Source organism: Pseudophryne corroboree, chromosome 3 (assembly GCF_028390025.1).
Source record: "Pseudophryne corroboree isolate aPseCor3 chromosome 3, aPseCor3.hap2, whole genome shotgun sequence".
Taxonomy (NCBI): domain Eukaryota; kingdom Metazoa; phylum Chordata; class Amphibia; order Anura; family Myobatrachidae; genus Pseudophryne; species Pseudophryne corroboree.
Window position 1 is genome coordinate 174,116,203 of NC_086446.1, and position 19,044 is coordinate 174,135,246.

Consider the following 19,044-nt stretch of genomic DNA (forward strand, 5'->3'; position numbering starts at 1 on the left):
GCATACAGAGAGTGGAATCAGTAGCAGAAAGAAAGAAGTAATAATGCCACTTTATCAGTCATTGGTATGGCCTCATCTAGAGTACTGTGTTCAGTTCTGGAGACCATATCTCCAGAGTGATATTAATACATTAGAGACAGTACAAAGAAGGCAACTAAAATGGTGCATGGCCTAGATCACAAAACTTACCCGGAAAGACTACAAGTTGTTAATATGTATAGTTTGGAGCAGAGAAGGTAAAAGGAGACATGATAGAAACTTTCAAATATATCAAGGGTTTTATTAAGGTCCAGGAGGGAAACATTCTTCAAAGGAAGAGAAGTGATAGAACACAAGGACTTGCACTGATACTGGAGGGAGGTAGATTCAGGGGAAATTTGAGTTAAAATCATTTCACAGAAAGGGTAGTGGACAAGTGGAATAGCCTCTCATCAGACGTGGTAGAGGATAAGACAGTAGAGCAATTTAAACATGTCTGAGATAGACATAAGGATATCCATACAAAGAAATAAGGATCAAATAGGGTTTGAGGTTAAAAAAGTAGCACACGACATGGGCCAAGTGATTCTTAGCTGCTGTCAAATTCTATGTTTCTATGCAATATATAGACATAAACTAAACTGTAAAAGTAAACAGAAAATAAACAAAAAGTGAGAAACTAAAATAGCATGACACTGAAAAAATAAAATAACTTATTGAAAGTTTTCAGTAATCTTCTTATTTATATTTGCCTTCATAATATCCACAGTATTTTATGATCAATTTTAAATTAAGATCAATCCTATTAATAGGGTATGTTGACATAATGGAATTGGTACCTGTTGAAATTGGCATGTCTAAAAACACACTGCTACAGTGTAACTTTTTACAAGACAGTGACAGAGACTTCAGCGCATATTTATAGTATCTGTTGCTTTGTCAAAGCCACCGTCCATCTGTGGTTTTGACTGATCATTTTGAAATGGCAATAGGAATTAATGATAAACAATCCGGATTTAGCATTACATCCTATGGCCATTGAAAAATATCAGTCAATGCTGACAGTTACCAGCAGCATTAATAAACTGACAGAGACTAAATAGTCTCATAGATCTTTATGTTTTGGATAAATAAAAAATAAAAAAACAATAACAGCAGCAATTTAATAATGTCCTGATTTCAATTAATGCACTATTTAGAGGTCACTAAAATAGTCTCCAAATGATGCCAGTAAGGGGTGTGTTATATTTTGTTGACACTGATCATCTCAATATGACAATGTTGACATGGTCATAATGTCAACATGCTTGACATGTCAACAATGATCACATTGACATTCATCATGTAAACACTGATGAAATTTCAACACAAAAATAATGTTGACAAAATGTTCCTGGTAGTCCAGTGGTGACTTACCTGGTACAGGTATGGTCAGGTCTGGCTGTCAGCTGATGAGGACTTCCAGCTCATCCAGTGGCGCTTCCAGAGGTAAGTGTCTCTAACCCCAAACCCTGGCCTCCCCTCCCTTAGCCTAAGCCCAACCCTCTGGTCCCTGTAGAACGTCAACATTACACATGTCAACATTTTAATAATGTCAAAATCATAACTCTCTACATTATGGTGTTAAATTATGAATGTCATCATTGTACATGTCACATGGTAATTATATCCCACTGGTGCAAAGTGCTCATACGAAGCATCCCTTGGACGTTCTGGGCGGCTCTGCAATATTATTACTGGCAGCAGGTACCGTGGAACAACGACAGTGCCACTCCCAGGACCCTGCACCCTGTGCAATGACACTACTTGCACACCGCCGGTTACAGACCTTATGCGGATCTGTAACTATTGTACAAGTCTGTAAGTGTCATGCAAGTCATCACCAGTAGCTTGTATGTCTAGTTTGCACCAGGCACGTTACATACTTAGTGTATGTAACATGTTTTTAATTACTTGTTTTGCTTATGAAATATGCATTTCTGTAAATACATTATTAGCACTTCAACAAAACAAAAAATATTACAATTGCTAAATTACACAAACACACACACACAAAATATATGCACTAATAATGAACATCAACATTTAATTTGCAATCAACCAATCAGAAACAACTTGCACCCGTTATTGTAATCACATTGCATATGCTGTTACCTGCAATTAATGCTTCTTTAACAAGTGTATATAATTCACTGTGCCAATCTGTGTTGGTATGTAATTACGCAAACATGCCCTTATGGCCCCCAGCAGCAACAAGTCCTGGTTTCAGTTGGGGATCGGGGAATCAGGATTTTAAAACCTGTTTAATATTCCCAATTCCCTGGCCCGTCCGTCGGGAGATCAAGACATTGCCCCAGACACATCTGTGATGAATGGGAGCCATTACTGTAATCTGCCTACATCTGCCCACCACCCATTCCCTCCCGATCCCACCTCTCCAAATGCAAGTGGGCATAAGTGCCAGAATCAAGTAAATATACATGCAGACGCTTTTTTAGGCATGTGCAGAATGATTTTACATAAATTATGCTGCGCAAACTTGCATAGGTCTCACTCTGCATCAGCCCCTTGTCTCTTTCTTAATTAAATAGCTCTCAGAGGACCAATTCTGACTGACTGGAGCCCTTAAAAAGACATTGCTGACATCTTATTTACTTTTGTGACAGTTTTATACCAACAGGCGCCTGCATTCTGCTCTCAGCTGCAAATACATCTCCCTTTCCCCCACTCCCTGGCAGTCAGCCCTTTGCTACACCTCACAGACCCAATGTCTCAAGATTTATATATGTCTTCTAAACTTCTTTCATTTAGGGGTCTCTCAGGGAAAATCAATTCGGCAAACACAATGACTAGTTAGCCGATTGGGTTTTAGGACTTGCTTTAAGGATTTTAGAAATTTGGAAGACATGTTAACCTTGAAATCAAATGCAAAAATGTATGATGAGAATTTGAAAACCTAATTAGTAATAAATATATTATTTCATACTGGTATTTTATAAGGTTTCCTTGCAAAATGATTTTAGCTTACATAGGAAGAATAATTAGTAAACAATTATTTTTCATTTATTAGTTATAAATATCTTTTTTGTATTATTCCAATCATTTTTATACTCAAAACTCTGCTTCCCCTGCCTATTCCGGCACATGCCACTGGAGGTACTGTGACATTCATCTATTTTGGGGACCTGTGCGCATTGTGTGATGTAAACTCAGGGATACTTGTGGCATAATATGCCATAGAGACAATAGACCTGATTCTGAGTTGGAGATATACTGTAGGTCTGAATCTCAAATTGAAAAACATGGGTGGTCATTCCGAGTTGTTCGCAAGCTGCATTCGTTTGCTGTGCAGCGATGAGGCAAAAAAACTGCACTTCTGCGCATGCGTATGCGGCACAATGCGACGTACTATTACAACAAACGATGTAATTTTACACAGGGTCTAGTAAAGCTTTTCAGTCGCTCTGCTGACCGCAGAGTGATTGACATGAAGTGGGCGTTTCTGGGTGTCAACTGACAGTTTTCAGGGAGTGTTCGAAAGAACGCAGGCATGCCAGGAAAACCGCAGGCGTGGCTGGGCGAACGCAGAGCGTGTTTGTGACGTCAAAACAGGAACTGAACAGTCTGAAGTGATCGCAAGCGCTTAGTAGGTTTTGAGCTACTCTAAAACTGCACAAAATTACTTTGTAGCCGCTCTGCGATACATTCGTTCGCACTTCTGCTAAGCTAAAATACACTCCCAGTGGGCAGTGGCATAGCGTTTGCATGGCTGCTAAAAACTGCTAGCGAGCGATCAACTCGGAATGACCAACATGGTTCACGCATGCACCACACAATGTGTCCAAAGTCGCCAGTAGGTATGTGTCGCAATTTGGGGCAGATGTACTAAGCCTTGAAGAGTAATAAAGTAGAGAGAGATAAACTACCAACCAACCAGCTCCTACAGATGGGTCCTCTTGTATCCTTGCTGAGATGTGTATGTATTGCAGCAAGGATAGCACGGCATAGTGGCGGGTCATGTGCAATACTGCTATGCCATAGACATGAATGGGAGTTGGCGTGCGCATGTGCCCGCCTCCCATTCACTTCAATGGGAAACAGGAGTGGTGTGAATGAACAAGGCATGCCACACTGCATTTGCATTGCGGTCCTGCTACAGCAGGCTGCTAAAAGCAGCAAAGCTGTATCGGGACACATCCATGTCCGGTCAAAAGAGTCAGGAAGGCCATGCGTATTGCAGCTTCCGGCTCTCTGGTTTTTCGGCCGCCACCACCCGTAGTACCTGCGTGCTATGTTGTTAAGCAATATAGGGGCGTGCCATGAGTTCACGTCCCCCTGACTCGTGGCACGCCCCCATGAGCAGTGTCTGCGTGCCCTTTTCATGTCACGCACGCACAGGGCCGGATTAACAATGGGGCGGATGGAGCTGCAGCTCCAGGCCCCCCACTGAAAATAGGCCCACAGCCTGCCGCAGATAAGAGGGCCATAATCGCCAGCATTACAATGAGTCACTCTGACTCATTGTATGCTGCCGCTAGACAGTGTCTCATCCCCACCTCAGTAAATCCCGGCAGGAGGAGAAGGGGGAGTCGCTCTCCTCTTGAGCGTCTCCTCCCAACAGATTATCGAATTTGCCTAGCCAGCGGTGGAGGAGGAGCTGCTCTCTCCTATACTCTCAGCTCCTCCCCCCTGGCCCACACACACCGCGGTGCGCTGGCTAGCACACCCGCCTCCTGCACCACAGACCGCACTGAAACCCCCCCGCCGCCGCCAGCCGCACCACACACCGCGCGCTGGCTGGCACCACTGACAACCTTCCCCCCGCTGCCTCCTGCACCGCACACTGCGCTGGCCAGCCCCCCCCTCCCCCCCCAGCCACCTCCTGCTGCCCACTCGCCTGGCTCAGTCGTGGCTGACAATTTACCTAGAGCCGCATCCTTCCCGGTACTGCATGATATAGCAGCATATGAGAGTCCTGGGTGCCGATGCTTGCGTGGCGGGGGATGGCTGAGGTGGGCAGCCCTGGTGTGCTGATGCAGAATGATGATTGATATGTGTTCCTGGTGGGCTGGCCTGATATGGGGCTGCGGAAAACATTTTTACAAGCCTACCCTAGTTTGTTGTATTTATGCACCATTGGACCCTCGCTTCAGGCTCAGTGTCTCGCTCCGCTTCGCTCGCCACAGGTTACTATTCCAAATAGTTTGTGACATGGACCCAGGGGCTTATGGGAAAGGTCCCCTCCACGAAGAGAAACTAGACGCTACCGTCACAAGAGCAGCGGCAGTGCTCTGTCACTTGCTGGAGCGCCTCGCTTTTACACCCTGCCTTATGAGGTAATAACACAACTCCACATCATGTACATTTTGTGTGTGTAAATATTATGTATGTTACATATTACACAACTGTTATTCTTTGTCACTAATGTTATTTTGTATAAGTATTTGTTTTATCCTGTTTTCGTTCTCTTTCCTCCAATCTCACCCTGTTAATCCCCTTGTGCTGCTCTCGTCTCCTCATTATTCCCCCTGTGTTCCTCATGTCTCCCCCGTTATTCCTCCTGTGTTCCTCTTGTCTCACCCCATTATTCCTCCTGTGTTCCACTTGTCTACCCCCGTTATTCCTCCTGTGTTCCTCTTGTCTCCCCCCCCCCCCTTTATTCCTCCTGTGTTCCTCTTGTCGTCGTCCCCCGTTATTCCGTTCCTCTTGTCTCCCTCCCCGTTATTCCGTTTCTCTTGTTTCCTCCCCCCCATTATTCCTCCTGTGTTTCTCTTGTCCCCCCCTGTTATTCCGTTCCTCTTGTCTCCCCCGTTATTCTTCCTGTGTTCCTCTTGTCTCCCCCGTTATTCCTCCTGTGTTCCTCTTTTCTCCCCCCGTTATTCCCCCTGTGTTTCTCAAATGCCTCCCGTCTCCTCCTGTTCTTTCCCGGCTCTCCCTATTCATCTGAGCTAAACAACCACAGCTTTTTTTATGTAACAATTACCAGCCCATGCTGTTTAGGAGCCTCCCATTTCCCTTGTTCTTCTTTCTTCCTCCCATCTCCTCTGTTCTTCCTCCTGTTCCTACCATCTCCCCCTGTCTTCCTTCAATGTCTTCCTCCTGTCTTCTTTCAAGCTACCCTGGTTCTTCCCCTGGTGTTCATATTGTCTCCCCAGCCCTGCACCCCATGTGTATTCCTCCCTCCATGTTCCTCCCATCGATGTGAGATCAAATGTGTGGCCGTAGCTGTCCTTTTTGTATGTGGCGGTCACCAGCCAGTATTGTAGAGGAGCCTCTGTGCAGGCCTAGGGCAGGATGTACTAAGCATCCGCGATGTGGTACAGTACATCCCACCTTCTATCAGGTACATACCGGCATTGATAATGTTGGTATGTACCTAGAAAATCACAAAGGACAGCTCTTTCAATGAGAGCTGTCCTTTGCACATTCAGAGCGTGAAGCTGTGGCCGTCGGGGGTGCTGGGAAGGATCCGATTTGATCCCTCTCAGAGGGAATTGCAAAGAGAAATGCCGGCAAAACTCTGAAAACATGATTTTCTACGTTTTGGCTGCATTTTCAGCTGCAGTACATCCCACCCTTAGTGAGAGAATTGGTGAGTTGAAGTATGTTTGTGGGTGACGGGAGGCAGCCAGAGAAATATGTCCTATTAAATGTCGGTGCTTCATGCACACCTTACTGTAACAGCAGTGAAGGTTGCTGCAAATTATATAGAATATATATATATATATATATATATATATATATATACCACATCTGTATAGGCGGCACTCTCGGCGAATAAATCAAGACAAAACTCCCAGGATACTGTCTGTCAACGTTTCAATGTAAAAAATTACATTTTCATCAGGACAAATACACATACAAACATACATACCTATATAGCCCCCTCTGATCGTCCATGATGCCGTTCGTCTGCCGCGTCCGCCCGTCACTTCCCGCCCGTCCAATGACGTCATCCGCAGGCGCCGGCGTCCGGCGTCATGACAACCTAGACGAAGCACACCGAAAATAACAAAAAACAAAAAAGTGACCAAGTGCTTAACATAGATTAAGTGCAAATCAGCAGAAAATACATGTTACCATCCTGTAGATGAGTTGGAGGCTGCAAAATACTATAAGAGCTTAAGCTGTTACAATACATCAGTTTCAAAATAGACTCATACAGAGAAAAAAAGCAATAAAGACTTCATAAAATACATAATAGTAGCAGCTAAAAGAAACAGTGTCCTATGAATAATGGCTAGCGCATAAAGGTAGCACAACTATATTGCAAATATTTAAACTAGCAGCAGAGCTTGGTAAAAAAACATTATTAATATAGAAATCTGTGGAGACCATACAAACTCCACACCATAATATACCATTGCAGTCAATAAATTCAAAATCTGACTACATATATGCATCCCATATTTACAGCGAATACAAACAATCATGGGGCCAGCAAAAGAAACCGAGACAGATGTAAAAGATATACAAACACTACACCCATATTTATTTACACTACCAACAGGTTTATATGAAAAGCTATATAGAATTAAGACCTCTAGATAAAGCAATTGAGGCCCTGATGTTCATTAAGTCCTTTAGGGGACATTGTGTCCAGCAAATGGATCCATTTAGCTTCTCTTTTAAGCAGTAAAAGACCCCTGTCACCCCCCCGTCTGAGTGGGGGAATGTGGTCTATGATACGATATCGTAGTTGTGCCAAAGAATGACGGGCTGACACAAAATGCCTAGATATCGGTTGGTCGCTATTACCAGAGCTGAGTGCCGCTCTGATCACGGATCTATGCGCCGCCATTCGTTCTTTAAAGGCGCATTCCGTTTTGCCCACATAATGTAGGCCACAGGGGCAACTCAGCAAATACACCACAAATTTTGTTGTACAGGTCACTCGATGTAAAATCTTAAATTTTTTACCAGTATACGGGTGACAGAAGCTATCTCCAGCAATCATATGGCTACAAGTTGTGCAGCCCAAACACCTGAAACAACCCAAGCGTGTCGGGTTAAGGAAACCAGTAGATTTGACCTCATGGGTTATTGGAAATTGAATATCCGTTTTTACTACATAATCTCTCACATTTTTACCCCTTTTATAGGCTGGCATAATTTTGGTATGAGCTAGGCTTTTCAAGTGTTTGTCAGACTGCACAACTGGCCACAGGGACTTAGTTAGTTTATTAATCTGATTGCTGGAACTATGAAACTTATTAGTCCAAATCAAACGATCTTGTGGTGTTTTCACAACAGACGTGAGTACAACAGATCTAGGGATACTCAGTACCTTTAGCTTCGTGGCCAATAGGTCATCCAACAGATAGCCCCTCTGCTGAAACTTAGTGACCATAGAATCTAATGCTGATTCTACCGCACTCTCATCACTTACGATCCTGCGTACTCGCAACATCTGGGAGTACGGAAGGCCTTTCTTAAGGGGTACTGGGTGATGGCTAGAGGCCAACAGCATATTGTTCCTATCTGTTGGCTTAACAAAAAGCTTGGTATTGACCTTGCCATCAACTACTTGGATGCATACATCCAAGAAGTTGATGCTCCTATGGTCAAAGCAATAGGTAAATTTTACTGGCGAATCTGATTCATTATGTCCAGAAAACAGGGACTCCAATGTTTGTTGGGGCCCATTCCATAGTAGCAGCAGATCATCAATATAGCGTACGTATAAGATGATCTGGGTGTTACATACAGGATTGTTGAGGAGCAGGGATTCCTCCACTGCAAACATGTAACTGTTCGCGAATGAAGGCACCACATTGCTCCCCATAGCGCACCCCTGCAATTGCAGGTAGTACGCATTGTTAAACATGAAGTAATTGCGCTTAAGGGTAAGTTCCAATAAGCAAAGAAAGAGATCTATCTCGGGGCCTTTATACAATGGATTCCCTTCAATCAATGTCCTCACTGCCCGAATTCCCTCCTGGTGGGGAATACATGTGTATAGGCTATTGACATCAATTGTTGCCAGTATACAATCCGGCGGAATCTGTTGAATCTCTCCTAGCCGTTTCAACAGCATGGTTGTATCTTTCAGATAAGATGCCTTAGCCTGTACACATGGTTGGAGGTAAAAATCTAAATACATAGATATTTTTTGATACAGCGATCCCCTGGCTGATATAATAGGCCTAGCAGGAGGGCAATGGGCATCCTTGTGGATTTTCGGTAACGAATAAAGTAATGGGGTTACCGGAAATCTGGTGGTTAAAGCATCGCATGTGGTTTGAGGGATCAATTCGCTAGACACAGCCTCACTAAGAATCTTATCTAATTCCTGTTTGAATTGAGAGGTGGGATCCACGAGGAGTTTACGGTAGACACTGCTATCACTCAGTTGGCGGTCCAATTCTGACACATAGTCTGAGACATTCTGAATCACTATAGCCCCACCCTTATCGGCGGGGCGAATGACCACATCATCATATTTACTGAGCGATTGCAGTGCCCGCCATTCCTCACGACACAGATTCGAGTGACTAGATTTAGATTTAGAAACCACTTTTTGTACAGAATTATTTAAAGTACGGCAAAAAACTTTAATAGATTGATTATGAGACACAGGGTCAAATCTCGAATTGGTCCGTAATGAAGGTGGAAAGTCACTGACCGGATCTAATAAGGCAGGTTTATCATTAAAATATTCCTTGAGGCGTAATTGCCTCTCTAATTTAAATTGTTCGATCTTCCACTCAAATGAATCAAACCTGTTAGTTGGAACGAAATTCAGTCCCTTGGAGAGAACTTGGGTTTCCATAGGAGAAAGAGTTCTATCTGAAAGATTGAAAATTATTTGTTCCGTTTGTACCGGGGACGTCCCGGACCTCGACCTCTTATTCTGGCCCCCCCTCCTCGTACATTTCCTCCGGGGTCTGCGATTTGGGCCCTTGTGCGAACCCCTAAAGGGGGACGACCGGAGATAGTATCCTGAGGTTCCACCTCACTCGCCGAGGCATTTCCATCTGTGGAGGTATCTGTATCAAGGGGAACCTGATTGTTCCGATGGGGGTAACGTCTCCTAGTAAATCTGCCAGAATTGGTCGTGCCGGTGATCCACGGATATACTTGTTTCCGTGTATAGTCCATGTTCACTTTCTCCAACTTGTTCCGTTTATACTGAATTAGCTCTTTTTTGTACTTGTCCACCTGTGTGGACAAATTGCCCAACCAATCATTGGTCTGATCTTCACTGAGTGCGGTTTTGTGTGATGTTTCAAAAACCTCAATTTGGGCTCTGATATTAGTGAGCTCTCGAGTGACCTCCTCTATCACTAAAAGGATCAAATCAAATGAGCACTTGTTTAGTATTGAAATCCATTTTTTGCAAAATGGCACATTAAAACGACCAATTGTTGGAACATTCTTGATTCTGAAGCCACGAGGAATTTTTCCTTCACGGTGGTAGTCTGATAATGTTACTCCGTGGTAATAAAAATCCTGTTCACGCTTCTTCAACTTCAGTAATTCTCTAAACAAGTGCACATTGTCCACCTCACCACTGGTAGTACTAAGTTGATCTTTAAATCGGATGTTGGCTGCATCCACATCTGAATAGCTGAATGTGTCTCCTTGTGTGAGATCAATCACAGCTAGTAGTGCATCCAGATCTGTATCCACCTGGGATGTCATCATGCTAGATAAGCTGCCACACAGAGATCACTGTCCAGAGCAACTCTCAATACAGGTACATGACAAACACCACAGTGCAGGTGTATAAGTGTGCTTAAAAAACGTCCAGTCAGAGAAATGCAAAAGTAAATCACATGAAATATAGTAGTGGGTGCCAACCATAAGTCCATCCAAGCGTGCACGCTAGCAGATGAACCACATATATCGGCCAGTCAGGTGGCACTCCATAAATTTCCAAATATTTCAAACAGCCGGTGCCTTCCCAATGGGAGAGGAATGAACCTCCCTCAAAAATACCACATCTGTATAGGCGGCACTCTCTGCGAATAAATCAAGACAAAACTCCCAGGATACTGTCTGTCAACGTTTCAATGTAAAAAATTACATTTTCATCAGGACAAATACACATACAAACATACATACCTATATAGCCCCCTCTGATCATCCATGACGCCGTTCGTCAGCCGCGTCCGCCCGTCACTTCCCGCCCGGTCCAATGACATCATCCGCAGGCGCCGGCGTCCGGCGTCATGACAACCTAGACGAAGCACACCGAAAATAACAAAAAACAAAAAAGTGACCAAGTGCTTAACATAGACCCCTTAAGAAAGGCCTTCCGTACTCCCAGATGTTGCGAGTACGCAGGATCGTAAGTGATGAGAGTGCGGTAGAATCAGCATTAGATTCTATGGTCACTAAGTTTCAGCAGAGGGGCTATCTGTTGGATGACCTATTGGCCACGAAGCTAAAGGTACTGAGTATCCCTAGATCTGTTGTACTCACGTCTGTTGTGAAAACACCACAAGATCGTTTGATTTGGACTAATAAGTTTCATAGTTCCAGCAATCAGATTAATAAACTAACTAAGTCCCTGTGGCCAGTTGTGCAGTCTGACAAACACTTGAAAAGCCTAGCTCATACCAAAATTATGCCAGCCTATAAAAGGGGTAAAAATGTGAGAGATTATGTAGTAAAAACGGATATTCAATTTCCAATAACCCATGAGGTCAAATCTACTGGTTTCCTTAACCCGACACGCTTGGGTTGTTTCAGGTGTTTGGGCTGCACAACTTGTAGCCATATGATTGCTGGAGATAGCTTCTGTCACCCGTATACTGGTAAAAAATTTAAGATTTTACATCGAGTGACCTGTACAACAAAATTTGTGGTGTATTTGCTGAGTTGCCCCTGTGGCCTACATTATGTGGGCAAAACGGAATGCGCCTTTAAAGAACGAATGGCGGCGCATAGATCCGTGATCAGAGCGGCACTCAGCTCTGGTAAAAGCGACCAACCGATATCTAGGCATTTTGTGTCAGCCCGTCATTCTTTGGCACAACTACGATATCGTATCATAGACCACATTCCCCCACTCAGACGGGGGGGTGACAGGGGTCTTTTACTGCTTAAAAGAGAAGCTAAATGGATCCATTTGCTGGACACAATGTCCCCTAAAGGACTTAATGAACATCAGGGCCTCAATTGCTTTATCTAGAGGTCTTAATTCTATATAGCTTTTCATATAAACCTGTTGGTAGTGTAAATATGGGTGTAGTGTTTGTATATCTTTTACATCTGTCTCGGTTTCTTTTGCTGGCCCCATGATTGTTTGTATTCGCTGTAAATATGGGATGCATATATGTAGTCAGATTTTGAATTTATTGACTGCAATGGTATATTATGGTGTGGAGTTTGTATGGTCTCCACAGATTTCTATATTAATAATGTTTTTTTACCAAGCTCTGCTGCTAGTTTAAATATTTGCAAATATAGTTGTGCTACCTTTATGCGCTAGCCATTATTCATAGGACACTGTTTCTTTTAGCTGCTACTATTATGTATTTTATGAAGTCTTTATTGCTTTTTTTCTCTGTATGAGTCTATTTTGAAACTGATGTATTTTAACAGCTTAAGCTCTTATAGTATTTTGCAGCCTCCAACTCATCTACAGGATGGTAACATGTATTTTCTGCTGATTTGCACTTAATCTATGTTAAGCACTTGGTCACTTTTTTGTTTTTTGTTATTTTCGGTGTGCTTCGTCTAGGTTGTCATGACGCCGGACGCCGGCGCCTGCGGATGACGTCATTGGACCGGGCAAGAAGTGACGGGCGGACGCGGCTGATGAACGGCGTCATGGACGATCAGAGGGGGCTATATAGGTATGTATGTTTGTATGTGTATTTGTCCTGATGAGTGCCGCCTATACAGATGTGGTATTTTTGAGGGAGGTTCATTCCTCTCCCATTGGGAAGGCACCGGCTGTTTGAAATATTTGGAAATTTATGGAGTGCCACCTGACTGGCCGATATATATATATATATATATATATATATAAATTTTTTTAATGTGGGGTGGGTGTGTACTTGGGCCCACCACTCACTAGTTCTGTCACTGTTGTGTCCGTCCCTTTATGTGCTTTTGGAATCAGGTATGTCTGCTCCTGTACCATGCATCCACAAATGAAGTCCAGTGTACAGCGCTGGCGCTATGCATAATGGTAATAATAATGTGTGCTCTTTGTATAGATATAATTTATTAATGTATAACCCTGGTCCATATTTGTCTTATCGAACCTCTTCTAGCAGTACTATGCTGCATTCCAGGGGCTACCTGGTGCAACATGTATAAGGGGCTACATAGCGCAACGTGTATAATGGCCTACCTGGCGCAATGTGTATAATGGCCTACCTGGTGCAATGTGTATAATGGCCTACTTGGTGCAATGTGCATAATGGCCTACTTGGTGCAATGTGCATAATGGCCTACTTGGTGCAATGTACATAATGGCCTACCTGGCGCAAAGTGTATAAGGGGATACCTGGCGCAGTGTATATAAGGGGCTACCTGGCGCAATGTGTATAAAGGGCTACCTGGCATAAAGTGTGTAAGAGGCTACCTGGCGCAATGTCTAGAAGTGGCTACCTGACGCAATGTTTATACAGGGTTCTGCCTGGCGCAATGTGTATAAGGGGCTCTGCCTGGCTCAATGTGTATAAGGGACTCTGCATGGTGCAGTGTGTATAAGGGGCTCTGCCTGGCGTAATGTGTATAAGGGGCTGTACCTGGTGCAATATATATATATATATATATAAACTTGGTGGGTGGATCGGCACTCCCTCAGTGATACGTTGGTGTGCCCAGGTGCCCTCTGGTGAAAAGAGGTAAAACGATAGGCAACGAAGCAAACAGCGGCACTCAGGGTCTTATGCAAAATTCAAGTGTATTGAAATCACTCCATAAAATCCAACGTTTCGGGACACGCAAGTCCCGTTGTCAAGGTTACTCACCTTGCAACGGGACTTGCGTGTCCCAAAACGTTGGATTTTATGGAGTGATTTCAATACACTTGAATTTTGCATAAGACCCTGAGTGCCGCTGTTTGCTTCGTTGCCTATCGTTTTATATATATATATATATATATATATATATATATATATATATATAGGGCTCTTCCTGGCATGTATATGGGGTACTACTGTGAATCTAGCTCTGGTGCTAGCCAGTGCCTCCTGAGCCATTTAGCTCACCGCCCGTCCCTGTACTGTGTGGTGTAATGTGACTGATGGACACTACTGTACGGTGTAATGTGAATTGGTACTATTATGTGGCCATGCCACTTCCTGTAAAGCCACACCCCTATATTTTTACACGCGCCCATTGGCGCGCAGTGTCCCTGTTTTCAATGGGGAGAGGGGGTTTGCCAAAGGAAACGTTCACCCTGGGCGCCACAAGGACTAGAACCAGCCCTGATTACAGCATATACAGGCTAGGGGGGGGGGGGGGGGGTTGGGGGCACACTAATATGCATACATACTAGGAGGGGGGGCACGCTGACGCATATACAGACTAGGAGGGGAGGGGGCACACTAATACACATACAGACTAGGAGGGAGAGGGTCACACTAATACACATACAGACTAGGAAGGAGGGGGCACACTAATGCGAAGCTATACAGACTAGGAGGGGAGGGGGCACATTAATGCATGTACTTTGAAGGACACACTCCTTTTCAGTGGCCATGTCCCCCCAGTAATCCTGTTTCATTTGCCATACCCCAACTTCAAAATTCCCACTTCGATGACCACTGTATTTATGTGTGTATGGGTCTGCTCCTCTATTAAATGGTTGAAGGTAGGCACTAGCTATGACCTCCATGGAGATAGACACACCCATGGCAAAGGCCACACCCCCTATTTATACCACCCGCAGCGCTTGTCATACCTCCTGCCAAGGCACACTATAGGCCCTTCATACATTTCAGCTCCAGGCCCATGTGGACCTTAATCTGGCACTGCGCACGCACACTTTGCCGAAAAGTGGTCCCAGTCTGTCTCTGGACACATCTGTAACTCATTTTTCATGTAACATTACAGTTAGGAGCTGATTGGCTGGTAATTTATCTCTCTCCACTTTATCACTCTCTAAGATTTAGTACATTTGAGAACAGAGACTAACCTGAAGTAAGTGTTTCTGGGAGACGACTGTCAAGATGCACAGAGTGCCTGTTTTTGATGGGAGTGTCATGGGTGTGTGTGTGTGTGTGTGTGTGTGTGTGTGTGTGTGTGTGTGTGTGTGTGTGTGTGTGTGTGTGTGTGTGTGTGTGTGAAGCTCCAGGTGATTTTGAGTAGTGCATGCATGACGGTTATCTGCATCTAACATGAGGCTGGTGCAAGGGCAGATACTAATGATGTCAGTTACACCTGTGGACAGGACACTATAAAATTGAGAAGGATAGGCACACACTTCCATATGCACAGATTTGCTACAGAAATTGGCAACTCAGAAATAACATGCCCGCTGTGTGGTATAATATGAACTGGATGCACTGACATGGGCATGATGTGAACTGGGACACTGGGACAGATGTATTAACCTGGAGACAGCATAAGGAAGTGATAAACCAGTGATAAGTGCAAGGTGAAAAACACACCAGCCAATCACCTCCTAACTGTCAATTTACATATTGGAGCTGACTTGCTGGTGTGTTTATCACCTTGCACATATCACTGGTTTATCACTTCCTTATGCCTTCTCCAGGTTAATACATCTGCCCCCTTGTGTGGCATAATGTAATGCCAGACACAATCAGTGGCACTGAGAGGGGGGTCAGATACTCTTACCTGGGCCCGGGCAATTTGAAGGGGCCCGGGTCTCGCTGCTGCACTCCCCTGCACATCCGACCGACGACCCGCCCGCCCACCAAATAATTGCAGAGTGAGAGAAGACTGACTGCTGCCACAACAGCAGCCTCTCTCCCCAACAGAGTGCACGCTGGTGTGTGCTGACTCGGGGGAGAGGCAGCGGCAGAGGCAGTCAGTCCTGTCTTCCTGTGTGATGTGCAGGGGGAAGCAATCGCACCAACCCTCTCTGCCACCCATCATGGCTCTCACTGGTGCCCCTGTGCAGCCAATATTATACGCTTTAACTGTTTTCAAACAAGGGTGTGTGGCCACAACCTTCCGTGTTGGCCACGCCCCCTCATTACAGGGCGCCCCTGGGCGCAATTGTACCCTTTCACAATAAATTATTCTAAGGACTACACTACTGCGCTCATACTCGCTCTTTGCCCTACAGATGTCAGCAAGTGGCACAGCTTATGATTCTACATTGAACCTATGGGGTATCAGCTGATTTACCGACAAACACAATACCGACATTCATTATGCCAACATGTTAAAAATGGTGAAATAGTCAGAATGCCGACATTTGAAATGCCGACATGTCAAAATGCTGAAATGCATTTTTAAGGAATTTTTCCCTCAAAACAGACTTGTTCATACTTTACCATCCCAGTGGACCTGGAGGGGGAATATAATAGTGTGCCAAGCGCAGTGAGGCACCACGCCCGAAGCATGGCGAGCGCAGAGGGGACACGGTACACTTAGACAGAGTCCATCTCGACCTATGACACCAAAAAAACAGAAAAACTCATGTCGGTTTTTTGACATGTCTGCATTTCAATTAGAGATGAGCGGGTTCGGTTCCTCAAAATCCGAAACCGCCCGAACTTCAGTTTTTTTTACACGGGGCCGAGCGACTCGGATCTTCCCGCCTTGCTCGGTTAACCCGAGCGCGCCCGAACGTCATCATCCCGCTGTCGGATTCTCGCGAGGCTCGGATTCTATCGCGAGACTCGGATTCTATATAAGGAGCCGCGCGTCGCCGCCATTTTCACACGTGCATTGAGATTCATAGGGAGAGGACGTGGCTGGCGTCCTCTCCGTTTATAGAGAAGAGAGTGAGACTAGAGTAGAGAGACACAGTAGTAATTTTGGGGAGCATTAGGAGGAGTACTTTAGGAGGAGTACTACTACTTGCTGAAGTGATAGATAGATAGTGTGACTGTATAATGTATATCTGACTTGTGGGGGAGACACTGACAGTGGGGAGCAGTTAGAGTCTGAGAGCAGGACTTGCTGCCAGAGTGCCACACTGCCATTGTGACCACACTGACCACCAGTATAATATATATTGTGATTGTCTGCTTAGGAGTACTACTTGCAAGTTGCTGATAGTGTGACCAGTGACCTGACCACCAGTTTAATAATCACCACCAGTTTAATATATATAATATATATAATTGTATATAATATATATATAATATTGTATACCACCTACCCGTTTTTTTTTTTTTTCTTTCTTCTTCTTTATACATACTACTATAGTAGCTTACTGTAGCAGTCTGCGGTGCTGCTGAGCTGACAGTGTCCAGCAGGTCCATCATCAGTCATTACATAATAAATATATATTATATACCTGTCCGGCTGCAGTACTAGTGATATTATATATATATATATTGATTTCATCTCATTATCATCCAGTCTATATTAGCAGCAGACACAGTACGGTAGTCCACGGCTGTAGCTACCTCTGTGTCGGCAGTCGCTGGTCCATCCATAATTGTATACCACCTACCCGTGGTTTTTTTTTTCTTCTTCTTTATACATACTACTATAGTAGCTTACTGTAGCAGTCTGCGGTGCTGCTGAGCTGACAGTGTCCAGCAGGTCCGTCATCAGTCATTACATAATAAATATATATTATATACCTGTCCGGCTGCAGTACTAGTGATATTATATATATATATATTGATTTCATCTCATTATCATCCAGTCTATATTAGCAGCAGACACAGTACGGTAGTCCACGGCTGTAGCTACCTCTGTGTCGGCAGTCGCTGGTCCATCCATAATTGTATACCACCTACCCGTGGTTTTTTTCTTTTCTTTCTTCTTTATACATACTACTATAGTAGCTTACTGTAGCAGTCTGCGGTGCTGCTGAGCTGACAGTGTCCAGCAGGTCCGTCATCAGTCATTACATAATAAATATATATTATATACCTGTCCGGCTGCAGTACTAGTGATATTATATATATATATATTGATTTCATCTCATTATCATCCAGTCTATATTAGCAGCAGACACAGTACGGTAGTCCACGGCTGTAGCTACCTCTGTGTCGGCAGTCGCTGGTCCATCCATAATTGTATACCACCTACCCGTGGTTTTTTTTTTCTTTCTTCTTTATACATACTACTATAGTAGCTTACTGTAGCAGTCTGCGGTGCTGCTGAGCTAACAGTGTCCAGCAGGTCCGTCATCAGTCATTACATAATAAATATATCTACCTGTCCGGCTGCAGTACTAGTGTGATATTATATATATATATATATTGATTTCATCTCATTATCATCCAGTCTATATTAGCAGCAGACACAGGCCCTCATTCCGAGTTGTTCGCTCGTTCTTTTTCATCGCATCGCAGTGAAAATCCGCTTAGTACGCATGCGCAAAGTTCGCACTGCGACTGCGCCAAGTAACTTTACTATGAAGAAAGTATTTTTACTCACGGCTTTTTCTTCGCTCCGGCGATCGTAATGTGATTGACAGGAAATGGGTGTTACTGGGCGGAAACACGGCGTTTCAGGGGCGTGTGGCTGAAAACGCTACCGTTTCCGGAAAAAACGCAGGAGTGGCCGGGGAAACGGTGGGAGTGCCTGGGCGAACGCTGGGTGTGTTTGTGACGTCAACCAGGAACGACAAGCACTGAACTGATCGCACAGGCAGAGTAAGTCTGGAGCTACTCTGAAACTGCTAAGTAGTTAGTAATCGCAATATTGCGCATACATTGGTCGCAATTTTAAGAAGCTAAGATTCACTCCCAGTAGGCGGCGGCTTAGCGTGTGTAACTCTGCTAAATTCGCCTTGCGACCGATCAACTCGGAATGAGGGCCACAGTACGGTAGTCCACGGCTGTAGCTACCTCTGTGTCGGCAGTCGCTGGTCCATCCATAATTGTATACCACCTACCCGTGGTTTTTTTTTTTTTCTTTCTTCTTTATACATACTACTATAGTAGCTTACTGTAGCAGTCTGCGGTGCTGCTGAGCTGACAGTGTCCAGCAGGTCCGTCA